Below are 16,068 nucleotides of genomic sequence, written 5' to 3' on the forward strand. Positions count from 1 at the left end.
TAGCTCTTTCAGTTTTGACAATAGGGTGTCAATTTTTGATCTCTCCTTGCTTCTCATATGGGCACATATTGCTATATATTTTCCTCTAGAGACTGCTTTAAATGTGTCCCAGAGATTCTGGTATGTTGTGTCTTCATTCTCGTTGGTTTCGAAGAACATCTTTATTTCTGTCTTCATTTCATTGTTTATCCAGTCAACATTCAAGAGCAAGTTGTTCAGTTTCCATGAAGCTGTGCGGTTCTGGGTTAGTTTTTTCTTGGATCCTCCTCCTGTTGGTTATATTTCAATTCCTCTATTCCAGCTATTTTAAAGTACACTACATTATTATAAACTCTAGTCATCCTACTCTTCTTTCAAAGATTAGTTTATCATTCTTTCCAACTCTATGTTTATACCCATTAGCCAAGCTCTCTCCATGCTACTTCCTCCCACCCATACACCCTTTCCAGGTACTTTAAACCCTCTACTTCCATATGGTCAACTTTTCTTAGCAACTGTATATGAGTGATAACATTTCTCTTTCTATGGGTGATTTATTTCAGTTAACCTAATGACCTCTAGTTCCATCCAGGTTTCTGCAAATGACATGATTTCATGCTTTTGGTGGCTGAATAATATTCCATATGTATACGTAGCATATTTTCTTCATCCAGTCATCTGTGTAAGACACCTAGATTGACTCTTTATCTTTGTTATTGCATAGTGCTGCAATAAACATGGTAATCCTTGTATCCCTTTGATAGTTTTATTTTTTTCCCCCTTGGATAAATACCCAGTAGTGGGCTTGCTGGATAGAATGGTAGTCCAATTTTTAGTTTTCTGAGATGTCTTTGTTTTCCACAGTAGCTATCCTAGTTTACATTCCCACCAACAGTGTATGAGTTCTCTTTAATCCGTATCCTTGTCATCATCTTTATTTTTCTTCATTTAAATAGTAGTCATTCTAACTGGGGTAAGATAATGTCTCACTGTGATGAGAAAAATGAATAGTTAGCACTATTCATTTGCATTTCCTTGATGAATAGTAATACTGAGAATTTTTTCATACAGCTGCTGGCCATTCGTATATCTTCTTTTGAGAAATGTTTTTTTATGTTCTTTGCCAATTTCTTTATGGGATTATTTGTTTTTTCCTGTTGAGTTGTTTGAGTTTCTTGTATATTCTGGGTATTAGTCTCCTGTTGGATAAGTAGTTTGAAAATATTGTCTCCCATTCAATAAATTGTCTGTTTACTCTGTTGATTGTATATTTTGTTGTACAGAGGCTTTTTAGTTTAACATAGTCCAATTTATTTAATAAAATAAACAAATAAAATCTCACCTAGATCAATATCCTAAAAAGTTTTACTTATGTTTTCTTCTAGTAGTTTTATATTTTCAGGTCTTAAATTTGTCTGTAATCGATCTTGAATTAAATTTTTATGTGGTGAGAGGTAGGGGTTCACTTTCATTGTTTTATGTATGATTATGTAGTTTTCCCAGCTTCATGTATTGAAGAAGGTATCTTTTCTCCAGTGTATGCTTCTGGCAGGTTTGTTGAAGATCAGTTTATTGTAAATAAAAAATCTATGTCTGGGTTTTCTGTTCTGTTTAATTGGTCTATGAGTCTATTTTTCTAACAATATCATGTTGTTTGGGTGACTATATATTTTGAAATAATATATTTTGAAGTCCAGTAGTATAATGCCTTCAGCTTTGTTCTTTTTGCTCAGGATTGCCTCGAATAGCCTATTTTTGAAGTCCGTATTGATTTTAGGACCTTTTTAATTTCTGTGGAATATGACATTCATAGTTAGATATGAATTGCTTTGAATCTGACTTTTGTGTACAAAATCATTTTAATGCTATTAGTTCTTCCAATCTGTGACGATAGAATGTCTTTGCATTTGTTTGTGTTCTCTTTAATTTCCTTCATTAGTGTTATATAGTTTTCCTTGTAGATATCTTTTGCTTTTTTCGTTACATTTATTCTTAGGTATTCTATTTTTTGTAGCTATTGACAATGAATTGCCTTCTTGATTTATTTTTTGGCTATTTCATTATTATTGTGTAGAAATGCTACTAATATTTTTATGTTGATCTTGTGTCCTACAACTTTACTAAATTTGTTTTCCACTGTTAAAAGCTTTTTGGTAGAGTCCTTTGGTTTTTCTAAATATAAGGTCGTGTCATTTGCAAAAAAGAACAATTTGATTTATTTCTTACAACTTGGATGCCTTTTATTTCTTTCTCTTGCCCAATTGCTTTGGATAAAACTTTTAGTATTATGTTAAATGAAAGTAAGCATCCTTGCTTGCTCCAGTGCATAGGGAGAATGTTTTCATTCTTTTGCCTATTCAGTGTGATGTTGGCTGTGGGTTTGTCATGCATGGCCTTTATTATGTTAAAGTATGTTTTCTCTATGCCTAGTTTGTTGAGAGTTTTCATCATGAAGAGACATTGAATTTTATCAAGTGCTTTTTCTGTATATATTGAGATGATCATATATTTTTTATCATTCATTCCGTTTATATGAAGTATCATGTTTATTGATTTGCATATGTTGAAACAATCTTGCATCTCTGATATAATTCCCACTTCATCATGTGCAGTATCCTTTGGCATGCTGTTGGATTCAGTATGCTAGGATTTTGTTGAGGACTTTTGTGTCTATGTTCATTGGGAATATTTGCCTGTAGGTTCTTTGTTGTTGTGTCCTGTCCAGCTTGGGTACCAGGGTAATGCTTGCTTTGTAGAATGAGCGAGAATTCTATCTTCTTCAATTCTTTTGGAATAGTTTGAAGAGGACTGGTGTTAGTTCTTTATATATTTTTTATACATTTGGTAGATATTGCCTACAAGAGACCCACCAAATCAGTAAAGAGATACAGAATTTTCTTTGTTTTCAAGGCTGAAAAAATTCCATTGAATATTTATACTACAGTATTTTTATCCATTCATTCACCAATGAACATTTAGGTTATTTTCATATCTTGTCTATTATAAATAATGCTGAAATAAACATGAGAGTGTTTCTTTCACCACTTTGATTTGTTGATTTTATTTCCTTGGAAATATACTCATAAATTTAATTGCTGCATCATACGGTGATTTTATTTTTAATTTTTTAGGAAACCCCATTGTAATATTTCAATAGCATCTATGCCATTTTACATTTTTCCCAAGAGTGCACAAGGGTTCTAATTTCTTCATATCCTCACCAACTCTTATTATCTCTTTTATTTTTCATAATGGATATCCTAACAGATGTAACACATATCTAATTGTAGTTTTGATTTGCATTTCCCTAATGATGATGATTTCCCAGTAATATTGAAACTGTTTCATGTGCCTGCTTGCCATTTTTAATCTTTCTTTGAAAAAAAAGTCTATTCAGGTGATTTTCCCATTTTTCAATTAAGTTATTCATTTTTTTCCTATTAAGTTTCAGTGCTTTGTATGTATTAAATATTGACAATTTATCAAATACGTGGTTTACAGAGCCTATCTTCCAATCCACATGCTGTCTTTTTATTCTATTGGTTGTTTCCTGGCTGTGCAAAACCTTTTTAGTTTGGTGTATTCAATATGTTAATTTCTGAGCTTTAGGCATAATGCCCCCAAAATCATTACTGAGGCCTATATCCAAGAGCTGTTCCTCTGTGTTTTCTTCTAGGAGTTTTACAGTTTCACCTTTTATGTTTAGTTCTTTAATTCATTTTAATTTTGTTTTTGTTTGTGGGGTAAGATAAGGGTCCAGTTTCATTCTTTTGCATGTGTATATCAAGTTTTCCCAGCACAATTTATTGAAGAAAGTATCTTTTCACATTGCATCTTTTTGGCAGAATTATTGAAAATTAGTTGACCCTATTTACTCAAATTTATTTCTGGACTCTTTATTTTGTTCTATTGTTGTTTATTTTTATGCCTCTACCGTATTGTTTTGGTTTTTATAGATTTGTGATATAATCTGAAATTAGGAAGTATAATGTCTTTATGTTTTTCCATCCCAAAATTGAACTTATTATTAAAGGTGTTTTGTAGCTCCATACAAATTTTCAAATTAAAAAAAAAATTGTAAAGAAGGCCATTGATAATTTGGTAAGGATTGTTCTGTGATTTGGATGTTACATATACCTATGTAACAAATCTACATGTTCTGTACATGTACCCCATAACATAAAGTAAAATTAAAAATAAATAAATAAAAAATAACCTATTTTAAATTGATAACAACTTAATTTTAATCACACATAAAAATACTATATGTTCACTAACCTCCATTTGTGTTCTTGTAATTAGATTGTGACTCTTTTGTATTGTACATTCATTAACAGATTTTTATCTTTTAACTTTAATTATATTAAGATTTGGAGTCAATTATACAACACCATCACATTGTTACATTAATCTGTATTACATTTATATGTTTGCCTTAGCCAGTGAGATTTAAAATAATCTATTTTTGAATTCACTGATTTCACTGCTTGATCAAGTCCTCTTTGAAGCTCTCTCTTGAACTTTTTAGTTCAGTCATTGTATTCTTTGTCTCTAGAATTTCCTTCTATCTTGCTTTTCTTAGAGTTGTTGAACTTATTTGCATCCTGTGGGGATTTTTCTTTTTTCCTGATTTTTTTTAGTTGTCTATCTATGTTCTTTTGTAGCTTAGTTTCTTTATGATAATGATTTTTCCTAACCAGACATATCTCCATTTCTCTGGAATAGATTACTAAAAAATTATCGCATTCCATTGGTGGTGTCATGTTCCTTGACATTTTGTATTCCTTATAGCTTTGTGTTAATGTCCATGTATTTGAGGAGGCATTCACCTTTCCCAGACTTTGCAGACTGATTTCAGTGGAGAAAGACCTTCACTTATAGGTAGGCTTGAAAGCACCATCTGGGAAGGGTGTAGCAGTTATGGCTCCAGGAAGGATACAGTGGCACAGTCTCTGTGCAGTTCCATTAGCTGAAGTTAACTGATTAAAACTGCAGGGGCCATTGCTGGTGAAGGCTTCAGGTGTCCATATCTTCTTGTTCTCTTTTGCTCTGACTGGGCGAGGTCAGAGCTAATGGGAATCCTTCTTGGCATGAGGCTTGGTACACAAATACATTTGTGGTAGTGTGGAATGGGTGTCTAATCCATGAGAACACATGAAACTGCCATGAAACCATGGTCTGGAACACAGGCATATCTGAGGCCCTTGGGTCTGGGGCATGGGTGCCCTTGCTGCAGCACTGTCACTAGTGTTCAAGGAATAAGTATGTGTAGTGGTACAGGTGTTTGAAATACAGGTGTTTATAGAGCAGCTGTGGAGCTGGCGTCTGAGAGCACAGGCACACATGGGACAACCATCCAGTTGTACATAGTTACAGAGTGTCTCAGGGTGGTGCAGCAGTGTCTCCTTCTCCAGGAGGTTGTGCTGGTATCTTTTTCTCCAGGGGGCCTATGGAAGAAGCAATGCCTAGTAAGTCCCTTGGCAGCAAAGGAAAGCAAGCCAGTGTGGACAGTGATAGCACTTGCCTGATGGCCGATAATGATAGCCCCACCCTTCTTTCTTCCGAGCTGTCTCTAGATGTCTCAGTAATGCCTATCTCCCAGTGATCTGCATGAGGTGAAACTGAAGTGTGTCCTCAGGCTGTGCCCTGAAAGCCTGGGAAGTTGATTGCTCACTGTGTTCTTCTTCTCCCTACTAGGGTTACTCACAAACCAGTGTTCCCCTTGATGCTAAGCTGTGCCTGCCTAGGGAATAAAATGATATAGGCTGAACGAAACTGTTCTTCCTACATTTTATGTAGTTATTGCCCATCTTTTTGCTCCACTTTGTTGTTATAACTTCTCAACTCTTGAGATCACCAGAGATTATTTTTTCATTTGTGAATAAATGCCTAAATGTTTTTTGTGGGAGGACAAAGGCTGGGTTCCCTTACTCTACCATCTTTCAGATGTCACTCTTTCATTATGTTACATCCTTTCTTCATCTTCATCTCTCTCTTTGTCTTTTGCTTACTTTTTCAACCTTACCAGTTATTTGAATTCTTTACACAAGAATATAGAGGGAACAGGCAGTCCATAGAAAGGGAGTCATCGAATAGAGGTTTCATGCATTTCTTATGTAGTATCATTTCTTTTATTACAGTCATATATAACCTCAAATGAATTAAAATTTGCTTCAATTTAAATTCAGAGATACTTAGTAAATAGAAATTTCTTGAACTTTGGTTAACTTCATGGCTATTCCTGTAAAATGTGAATAAGATGACCTATCTTGCACAATTCAGAGCATGTGGTCAAATGAGATGGAATGTGTCAATTAGCCATGGAAAATATAAATTTAAAAAATAAAGTTAAAATATTACTTATTTGATGCACCTCTAACAACAATCACATTGGCTATTGAGTGGAGACAATCTGGCATTTCACTTTTTTCTGGTAAAAATACTGCAATATGTCCACAGTGAATAATTCTTCCTCTCCTATTCTTGTGCAAAGTAATTTTAATAGATTTAATTCTCCTGTAATTCTAGAGCTCTGAGACTCAAATCAATACAGCAACAATTTCACTTATTCAATTTTTAGGCATGGACACAGAAACAGATATAAATAATAAAAGCCAAACAAAAACTACTGTGTTTTTATAATAATATTAACTGTTCTATCAATATTTTTCTTACCCAAATAAATGGGTGGAAAGTGGCAGGGTGAAGAGGAGAGATATATATCACACATGCATTTAAGGAAATGGGGAAGTGCAAGCCATTTTGCCACCAAATGTGTTTTCTGATGTAGCTCTGAGGGCAGCATCTGTGAAAAAAAGGGAACACAAAGAATACTGTGGAAAGTTTCAATGGGCCAGGCCTACAAGTGACATACGTTAACTCTATCTTAAATCCATCATCTAAAATTCAGTCACATTCTCTTACTTAGAAGCTGCTGACCTCGAAAAATTTATCCACTAGCATTACACAAAGGAAAGAGACAGTGTTTATTTGGTTAAAAAAGTTTGCTATTTCAGCCATACTGTTGGTGAAAAAATATGCTAAGTTTCTACCTAAATAGAATCTAGGCACATAAAATACCATCATTGCTAAAAGATATTGTACTTTTGTATGAATATTCAAAGTGGTGGAAAACAGAAATGGTCACTGGAGAATTTTTTTGAAGTATCTTAATTGTTTTATTGAGGCCCTGATTTAAACTATAAAAGATGCTACCAAAACTCTGAATTTGAGAGATACTTTCCCTTTTTAGCTTAAGAAAATTTGAAGTGAGATTTCAGTCAACTGTTCGTGAAAGTGTCTTGACTATTATAAACCATTGGTTCAGACTATAGACTGTCCATTGGTCTTAAAACCATTTCCCTCTATAAAATGAGGGATTATATTAAATGACAGAATATTTTTAGGACCAGTTAGTCTCTAATGTCATGATGATTTTAGCAAACACTTGTTAATCAAATACAAGAAATAATTCACAAAGCTTGATGTACAACAAATATAATGAAAGAAGATAGAATTTGTTTCCTTGAAGACAGATATTTTTTAAAATCTGACAAAAAAGCATTATAATCAATTTTTAGATGTAATCATATAGTCACTTGCCTTGTGAGAGTACCAAGAAGTCTTGTGGCCTTTGTGGACTAGGTTAGATAGAAAGGCTTGTCAAGGAATGCTACCTGAGAAATTAGCACCAGATTTGATCCAAAATTAAGATTTAAAAGACCTAATAAGACCCAGGTGGGACAGAAAGGAATGCCTCGCCATGTTGTACAGGGAGTAGAATTTCCAGCATTATGAATTAAAGTCTTAGTGGAAAAAATTCTAGATTTGAGGCAGAAAAGTTCAAAGTTTCTGGAATGTACAGTATCAATCAAGCAAGTTGAAGGTGACAGGTATGTAAGAGAGCAAAATAAGAATATTTAAAAGTGGTCAGATGATTAAGCATAGGTTCCATGAAAGGTTTTTTTTTCTTTAAAAAGAAAAAAAGAAAATCTGATGAAGAGGAAGGTTATAAAATATATCTGTCTTAGAGCTATTTATAGATCTACAAGTAACTTGGAGTTTCAGTTTCAAAGATCATGATTATGGCATATGGGAAATGTCTGAGTGGAGAATTTCACATAAACCCAGTAATCAAAATGTCTATAAGTTAAAAACTTCAAGTGGTAAAAATCCATGTCTTAAAGACAGATGACAGAAAAATTACATATATGAGCTGTAAGTCTGGGTAAAGAAGAAAAGAATCTCATTTGAAGATTTAGGACAGTAAACTTACCCTAAAATTTGCATAATCTCTGTCAACCAAAATAATTTAAACTTAATTGAAATTTAGATTTTAGTTAAAAGAGCCCCCAGGTACCTAGCAGAAGCAAATAAAATTTCTCCATGGAGTATTAGAGTCTCAACCAAGATTTTCAAGAATTCCTACAGATAATGTTCCAACGAACATGAGTTCAAAATCAACATTTAAAATTGTTTGATACACAATATTTGTATGTACTTATGGAGTACATATGATATTTTATATGCTTAGAATGCATAGTAATAAAGTCAAGGTGTTTAGGATATTCATCACCTTTAGCATTTGCGATTTCTATATTTTGGGTACATTTCAAGTCCTCTCTTCTAGCTACTTTGAAATAGATAATTCCTTCTTATTAACTGTAGTCACCCTGCTCTGCTATCAAACATTAGAATTTATTCCTTCTATCTAACTGTACAAAATCAAAAATTTTAAAAAAATAAGAAATTAGAGGTGATTATAGAAATAATGAATACAGAATCAGACCTCAATAATATAAGATATTGGAATTCTCAAAAACAAAATAAAATATGTTTTTATTGATCAATAAATAGGTATAGAAGTATGCAAATATAGGTAAATAATGCATATATCAAGAAATGAAAGAACCAAACACATGAATAAAGAAAACTATTAAGAACAGCTTAAAAGGTCTAAAAAACCCAAGTAGACTTCTAAAAAATAAAAATATAGTCATATTAAATATTCTCTGTAGTGTTAAATGGCAAACTATATACATCTGAAGAGATATTTAGTAGATTGAAAGAGAAATCAGAAAAAATTACATAAATAAAGTACAGTTAAAGTAATAGTATATATGAATGCAGGTTAAGAAACCTGGAAGTTAAAGAAGAAATGTCTTACATGGAACTACACTGGAATTCCAGAAAGCAGTAAACATCATGAAAAATAGACATAGGCATCATTTGACAAAATAATGTCTTAGAATTTTCTAAATTAAAGAAAAACGTCCCTTCAACTATTTGGGAAGCCCAGTGGTTTCCAATCATAATAAATAAAAATAAGTTTATGCCTATACAAATTATTTTCAGACTGCAAAACACCAAAGACAAAAGTTATTAAAAGAATCCAGAGAGAAAAGACAAATTTCCTACAAAGAACAATAGTTAAACTACACGTTCATAATAACAGTTGGTGTCAGAAGGCAGCCGAACATATAAATTGTTAAGAAAAAATTACTGGCAACATATAGTTGAACATTAAGCAAAACTGTTTTTTGTTCAAGAAGAGGGGAAAAATAAAGCTATTTGAAGACTATCAAAAAGTAAAGAATATTATTCTTTATACAACTCCATTAAGAAAGAAATTTTTGAAGATTATTTTCAGAAACAAAAGACTAAAGAAGTCAGAGAAACAAAGAATATAAATAATAATAATATAAACACAAAATGACCAACCACTAGCAATGGTAAATTTTTGCAGGGAAAAAAGAAAATTAGAAATAACAGAGCATCTAAAACATCAGGAGAGGAAATGGAATGAAGACATTTCAAGGGCCTGGTATTTTTTGGAAAGAATAAATACATGGAAATATTGTACACTTTGCTATGTTAAGTAAACCACTTAAAAATTCAAGAATAACTGCTAACAAAATAGAAATAGAGTGTGAAAATAGAGTGTATAATTTCCAAACTGTTATGGGAAGAAAAAACGGAATGAGGAATCACAGCCTTTAAAAACATGAATAAATAGAAACCCCAGAAAACTAGAATAAATAAAAATGTAAATTTACTGAATCCTCTATAAACAAATCTTCAGTGTGAATTTTTAAAATCAACTATATTTAACTACGTAATATGAAACTGTATCAGCCTTTCTGCTGAAGTTCTAAAATTAAGAGTCTTTAAAGAAATAGCTTTTTTGTTTGTTTGTTTTGAGACAGGATCTCACTTTGTGACCCAGGCTAGCGTGCAGTGGCATGATCTCTGCTCACTGCAACTTCTGTTTCCTGGGCTAAAGAGATCTTCCCACCTCAGCCTCCTGAGTAGCTGGGACCGCAGTCCTGTGCCACCATACCTGGCAAATTTTTGCATTTTTTGTAGAGATGGGGTTTTTCCATGTTGCCCAGGCTGGTCGGGACCTCCTGGATTCAAGCTATGTGCCTGCCGTGGCCTCCCAAAGTGCCGTGATTACAGGTGTGAATCATGGTGCCTGGCTGAAATAGCAGTTTTTAAGATCTCAAGAAGTCAATAAAAATACTAGCTAAGGCTGGAGCATCTTCTTGAGCCCCAAGCAAACATATACTCAATAATTAATGGAGACCATAGAAAGGACACAAGAGCTAGCTTGAAGGAATTACTGCTGGCCAAATTCGGGTCATTTTAACATAAAAAATATTGTTAAATAATATTATAATGTATCAAATATATTTTAAAAATAATTCACAGCTGCTTACACATTCCAAAGAAAGGAGAGTGTAGAGAAAGCAAATGGGGCAAAATATTAACAACTGGATGTCTTAGCTAAAGAGTGTGAGTCTTGCACTTTTTTCTATGGCTTTGAAATAATTCATGATAAAACATGCCTGTGCATTAACTACATTATGCCCAATCTACTTTGCAAAATAGTACTATTATATAAATGCATATTTCAAAATAACAAACATTTCGATGTCTTGCAGATTTTATGTCAATTTCTGGTCATGATTGCTTTAAATATTTATCTTAGCAAGTAATAATGCCATATGATCTCATTTGTTAAAGTTCTGCCCTTCCGATGTGACAATACCAAAACAAAACAAAACAAAATTAACCCACATTGGTTTAAAACAAAAAACTGGGAAGGCCCTTCTTTTTCTGGTTTTGGCCAAGAGAATAGCACTGTTTCTCCCAGAATCTTTTTTACAGCTAAGAACTCTGGACAAAAAGACAACAAACAAGCATAGAGAGGCTCTCTGAAAGGTGGAAAGAATGTGGACTGCCCAGGGTCTTCAAGCCTTAGGAAGGATACTGGCCGGGCACGGTGGCTCATGCCTGTAATCCCAGCACTTTGGGAGGCCGAGGCAGGTAGATCAAGAGGTCAAGAGATTGAGACTATCCTGGTCAACATGGTGAAACCCCATCTCTACTAAAAATACAAAAATTAGGGAGGCATGGTGGTGCATGCCCATAGTCCCAGCTACTCCGGAGGCTGAGGCAGGAGAATTGCTTGAATCCAGGAGGCGGAGGTTGTGGTGAGCCGAGATCGCACCATTACATTCCAGCCTGGGTAACAAGAGTGAAACTCTGTCTCAAAAAAAAAAAAAAAAGAATGATACTGAAGTGACTTCCCTGGGTTTCTTTCTTGCATCCCATATATCTTACAGCCCTGCAGAAGTCTCCAAGCTACAAAAAGATCCAAACATAAAATTCTCTAATGTAAGTCTTTTCCCTTATCCCAAGTACCAGTTAAATGGTGGGTGAACAGGTGAACAGAAACAAATCTCTTTGGCCATAGCAACCAGCTACAGCCAGACACCAATGGAAAAGCCACTCCCTCCAGCCATGACACTCCACATTCAGTGGGGCAAGTGAAAAGCTGATCTTCCACCCAAAGCCACCACCCTCGACACCACTTCCCCATCTGTATAAGCAGGAGGTAGGCTGTGATCTCACTGTCAACAACCAGGTGGGAGCTAATCTTTCTTCCCTCTGCTGGCTGGAGCCAGCTGAGCCTCCATCTCTACCTGCTGGTAGCAATAAAACTTAATGAGGCAGCACAAGGCAGGGCTAGCTACCACTTAGATTCATTGCCCACCCCAATACTGTCATTAGGGCACAGTGGGGGTATTCACCTTGCATCACTTAGGCAGAAAGAGGTGAGGTTCCTTCCCTCCTGTGACCTGTGTCAATGGCCAGAGAGAACTGAGCATCTTCGCGACCTAGGTCACTCATACATTGTTGATGGGAATGTGAAACAACAGTACAGCCCCTCTGGAAGAGAGTATGACGGTTTCTCACCAAGTTAAACGTGCAATCCTGATATAACACAGCAATTACACTCTTGGGAGTGCAGAAATAAAAACTGATATTCACACAAAAAAATGTACATAGAGCTTATTCATAAAAACCACAAACTGAAAACAACCCCCATGTCCTTCAAAAGATAAATAAACAAAATGTGGTATATCCATACCATGGAATAATATCCAGCAATAAAAAGGAATGAACTACTGACAAGTCAATAACCTGCATGAATTTTAAGAGCATTGTACTGTGTAATAGAAAGCCAGTCTCCAAAGGTGTCCAACTGTATGACTCCATTTAGGCAACATTCTTATGAAGATGAATTGTAGAGATGGGAAACAGAATAGCCATTTGCCAGTGTTCAGGAAAACAGGGAGAGAAGTTGATGACTATAGCTATAAAAATCTAATAATGGGAATCCTTGTGATGGCACTGTTCTGTATCTTGCCTGTGGTGATGGTCACATGAATCTACAGACATGAAAAAATTAGATATCACCAAATACACATATATACACACAAATGAGTGCATGTAAAACAGGTGATATCTTGTTGGTAGATGATATCAATGTGATTGTCCCAATTGTGATACTGTACTATATTTACGCGAAAGTTTCACTTGGAGGGACAATGAGTGAAGCGTTCATGGGATGTCTCTGTGTTATTTCTTATAACTGCCTATAATATAGAATGATCTCAAAACATTAAAACAATTTTAATGAACAAATAAAATTGATATCACATCTCATGGCAAGATGCAAGATCATCATCAGTATTTGCAAATAATATTTAGAAACTAATAATTGTGTCCTTTATTTTCTACCCCCTCCAGATTTTAAAACAAGTTTAAGATGTAGGATAATCAGAGGTAGTAAGATGATTGTTGATGAGAGCTGAGGGTCTCTTTGGGTTCAAGTACCTTCAAACATCTAGAGGATAAGACAAATAACTATCTTTCATCTAAAGTCTAGAGAAGAGATCTCAGTGGCACCACTTAAAGAACCCAATTTGTCCCCTAGAGGTTGATGGACACAGAGAACCAGTGTCTATTTAATGCTTAAATTTTCAGTGTAGGAATATGTGTATGGTTTGCTGCTCTGACAACTGTAGTCAGAGCATTTTCTGCATTATGGGGAAGGCTTCAACATTCCCAGTGTCTGTCAAAGTAATAATGCTGGAGTATTTACTGTGGAGGCATGTGGCACAAATTCAAGAATGAACAGAAGATAGCTAGGCCTAATAGTGAATGCTCAGCAGAAAAAAGAAGAGTGCTAGGTGACCCATCAAAATGGAAGTGCATCTGGCTTCATCAAGTCAACTGCAGGTGAAAGATTCCAGGAATGGGGGCTGTCCTCCAAATCACAGTGGCTTCTAATACCTATAAAATCTAAATGTTAAACTATCATTTCTGTTCGTCAATTAAGAATTTTCAGCTGAGTGCAGTGACTCACACTTGTAATCCCAATGCTCTGGGAGGCTGAGGCAGGCAGATCTCTTGAGCCTAGAAGTTTCAGACCATTCTGGGCAACATAGTGAAACGCTTTCTCACAAAAAATACAAAAATGAGCTGGGCATGGTGATGTGGACCTGTAGTCCCAGCTATTCTGGAGGCTGAGGCAGGAGGATCACCTGACCTAGGGAGGTCAAGGCCACAGTGTGTAGTGATGGCACCACTGCACTCCAGCCTAGAAGACAGAATGAGACCCTGTCTCAGAGAGAGAGAGAAAAAAATAATTTTCTCTGCATCTTTCTCCCCTAAAAATACATTGTGCTGTTAGATCATGTACCCATTTGTTCATCAATAATTTTCTCTGGTCTGGCCCTGGCTTGTTCTATACTGCAGGGACTTTCATTTCCCAGGATCTCTTGACCACTATTATTTTGGTTCTGATATGTACCTATTGTCTTTCTGTAGACATATATGGGGCGGGGGCGGGAACACAGGTAAAACATACATTAAAAAGCATCAAAATATACTAATGAAAAGTGCCGTAAACCATTCAGCATACATGACCCTAGGCACATGATAACCAGAGGAATTTAGCTGAAAAATCCAACTCAACATGATTCCCCCGAGCCTTTTTTTTTTTAAAATAAATTCCACAAAGTGTGTTAGTAAGAAAAGCATTGACAGTCTTATCCCAGCTCCCACACTCATGGTAGAAGTCAAAAATGCAATTTTTAAAATTAATAACACTTAATAGCAAATAGTTAACATTTAAGTCCTTACTTGGTTTTTAAAATAGAATTTGGAAATATGTTATCAAAAGTGAGTGCACACAATAAATAGAAAATTGAGGTAATGCACAGTGATGGAAATGCATCAACCAGCTTGTGGTCATCTGTTGCCTAATGTAGCAGACAAAGTTTGTCACACAAGTAGCATTAATGAAAGAGCAACCTAAATCCCCGGGAGAGAACTGGAGATTACTAGCAAAGTAGTTTAGCACTCTGGATCAACTCCCAAAAATATTTACTGTTGTTTCTCTGCCAGCTAACCTCTATGCTATAGAATTCTATAGCATAGAATTCTATTTTGATTAATTTATAGAGTTTTGAGTGTGTATGATAATATAGCATTTTTAGTGGTTGCTGTAAGCATTACATTATATTTGCAGAATTTACGACAGTTTACTTGAATTTACCGGGATTTTACCAGTGTAAGCGATGTATAAATCATTACCTCGTTTCACCCAACTTTAGACTCCCCCATGAATATAATTGTCTTTAATATTTACCCTAACTACATTGAGACTCACACCAGACTATGTCATAACTTTTCCTTCCGCAAACCGGTAGACTCTGAGAAGGGTTTAGAGTTGCTTCTCAGATGCTAATCCTAGGCGTGCAAAACCAAGGATTCTCCCCAAATTGGATGAACTGAGGAAAATATTAAAGAAATTCATAGGCAAGGTGCATCAATAATGACTTAGATGGATTTTTACTTACCTGCAGCAGTTGGCACTGGGTCAGATTTATCAATTATTTTATTTAGAAAAAAATCGTTGCATTCCTCCTATTGCAAATTCACACTTAATTCAGAATTAAGTTCACAATGTTAAAATTTCTTTTCAAAAATATTCAATTGATTTTACAGAATTAGTAGTTGGCATTAGTAGTGTGAGTGTGCAGCTCACATTGCACACTTACTCATCCCCAGCTATTTCTCTGCCCCACAGCAGGAGCTGCACTAATTGTTTTCTATAATGTGATATTTGCCACCCTCCCAGACAGTGGTCTGCAAACTTAGCCGCTTGCTAGAAGCACCTGAAGAACTTAAAAATCCTGATGCCCTAGCCTCAACCCGAGAGATTCAAATTTAATTAGATACAATAATTTCGAAAATTCCCTAAACTCATCTAATGTACTGCCAAGGTACCCTACTGGCATGTGCTCTGACCCGAGGCAATCAGAACCCTCAGGGAATCTGACTTAGGACAAGACAGAGAGAAGGATTTGTTCATTTCTGTGAGCTGGGTCTTAAGTTGTTGAATAATAAGAATCAAGTGATGAACAAGAGAAGCAAGTGTGTCTGCATGAGAGGAGAAAGAAGCAGAGTCACTGAAAGGAGCAGAAAGGTGAAGGTAGAAGAAGGTCCTTGGTCCCTGGTCCCGGGGGTCTGACTGCATTCTTGTCTTGGGGTCCATGTGTACCTCTCTCGTTTTTATAACAATTTTCTTTGCTCTTTAGTCTTGCAGAAGTTTGTTTTTATTATATCCCACCGGAAGAGTCCTAACTGATCAAATTGTTCAGCTCAAAATCTCCAGCTCATTCATCTCTAAATGTAAATGATGATACCACTACAAATGTCACTCATTACCTA

This window comes from Cebus imitator, unplaced genomic scaffold (assembly GCF_001604975.1).
Source record: "Cebus imitator isolate Cc_AM_T3 unplaced genomic scaffold, Cebus_imitator-1.0 Scaffold29, whole genome shotgun sequence".
Taxonomy (NCBI): domain Eukaryota; kingdom Metazoa; phylum Chordata; class Mammalia; order Primates; family Cebidae; genus Cebus; species Cebus imitator.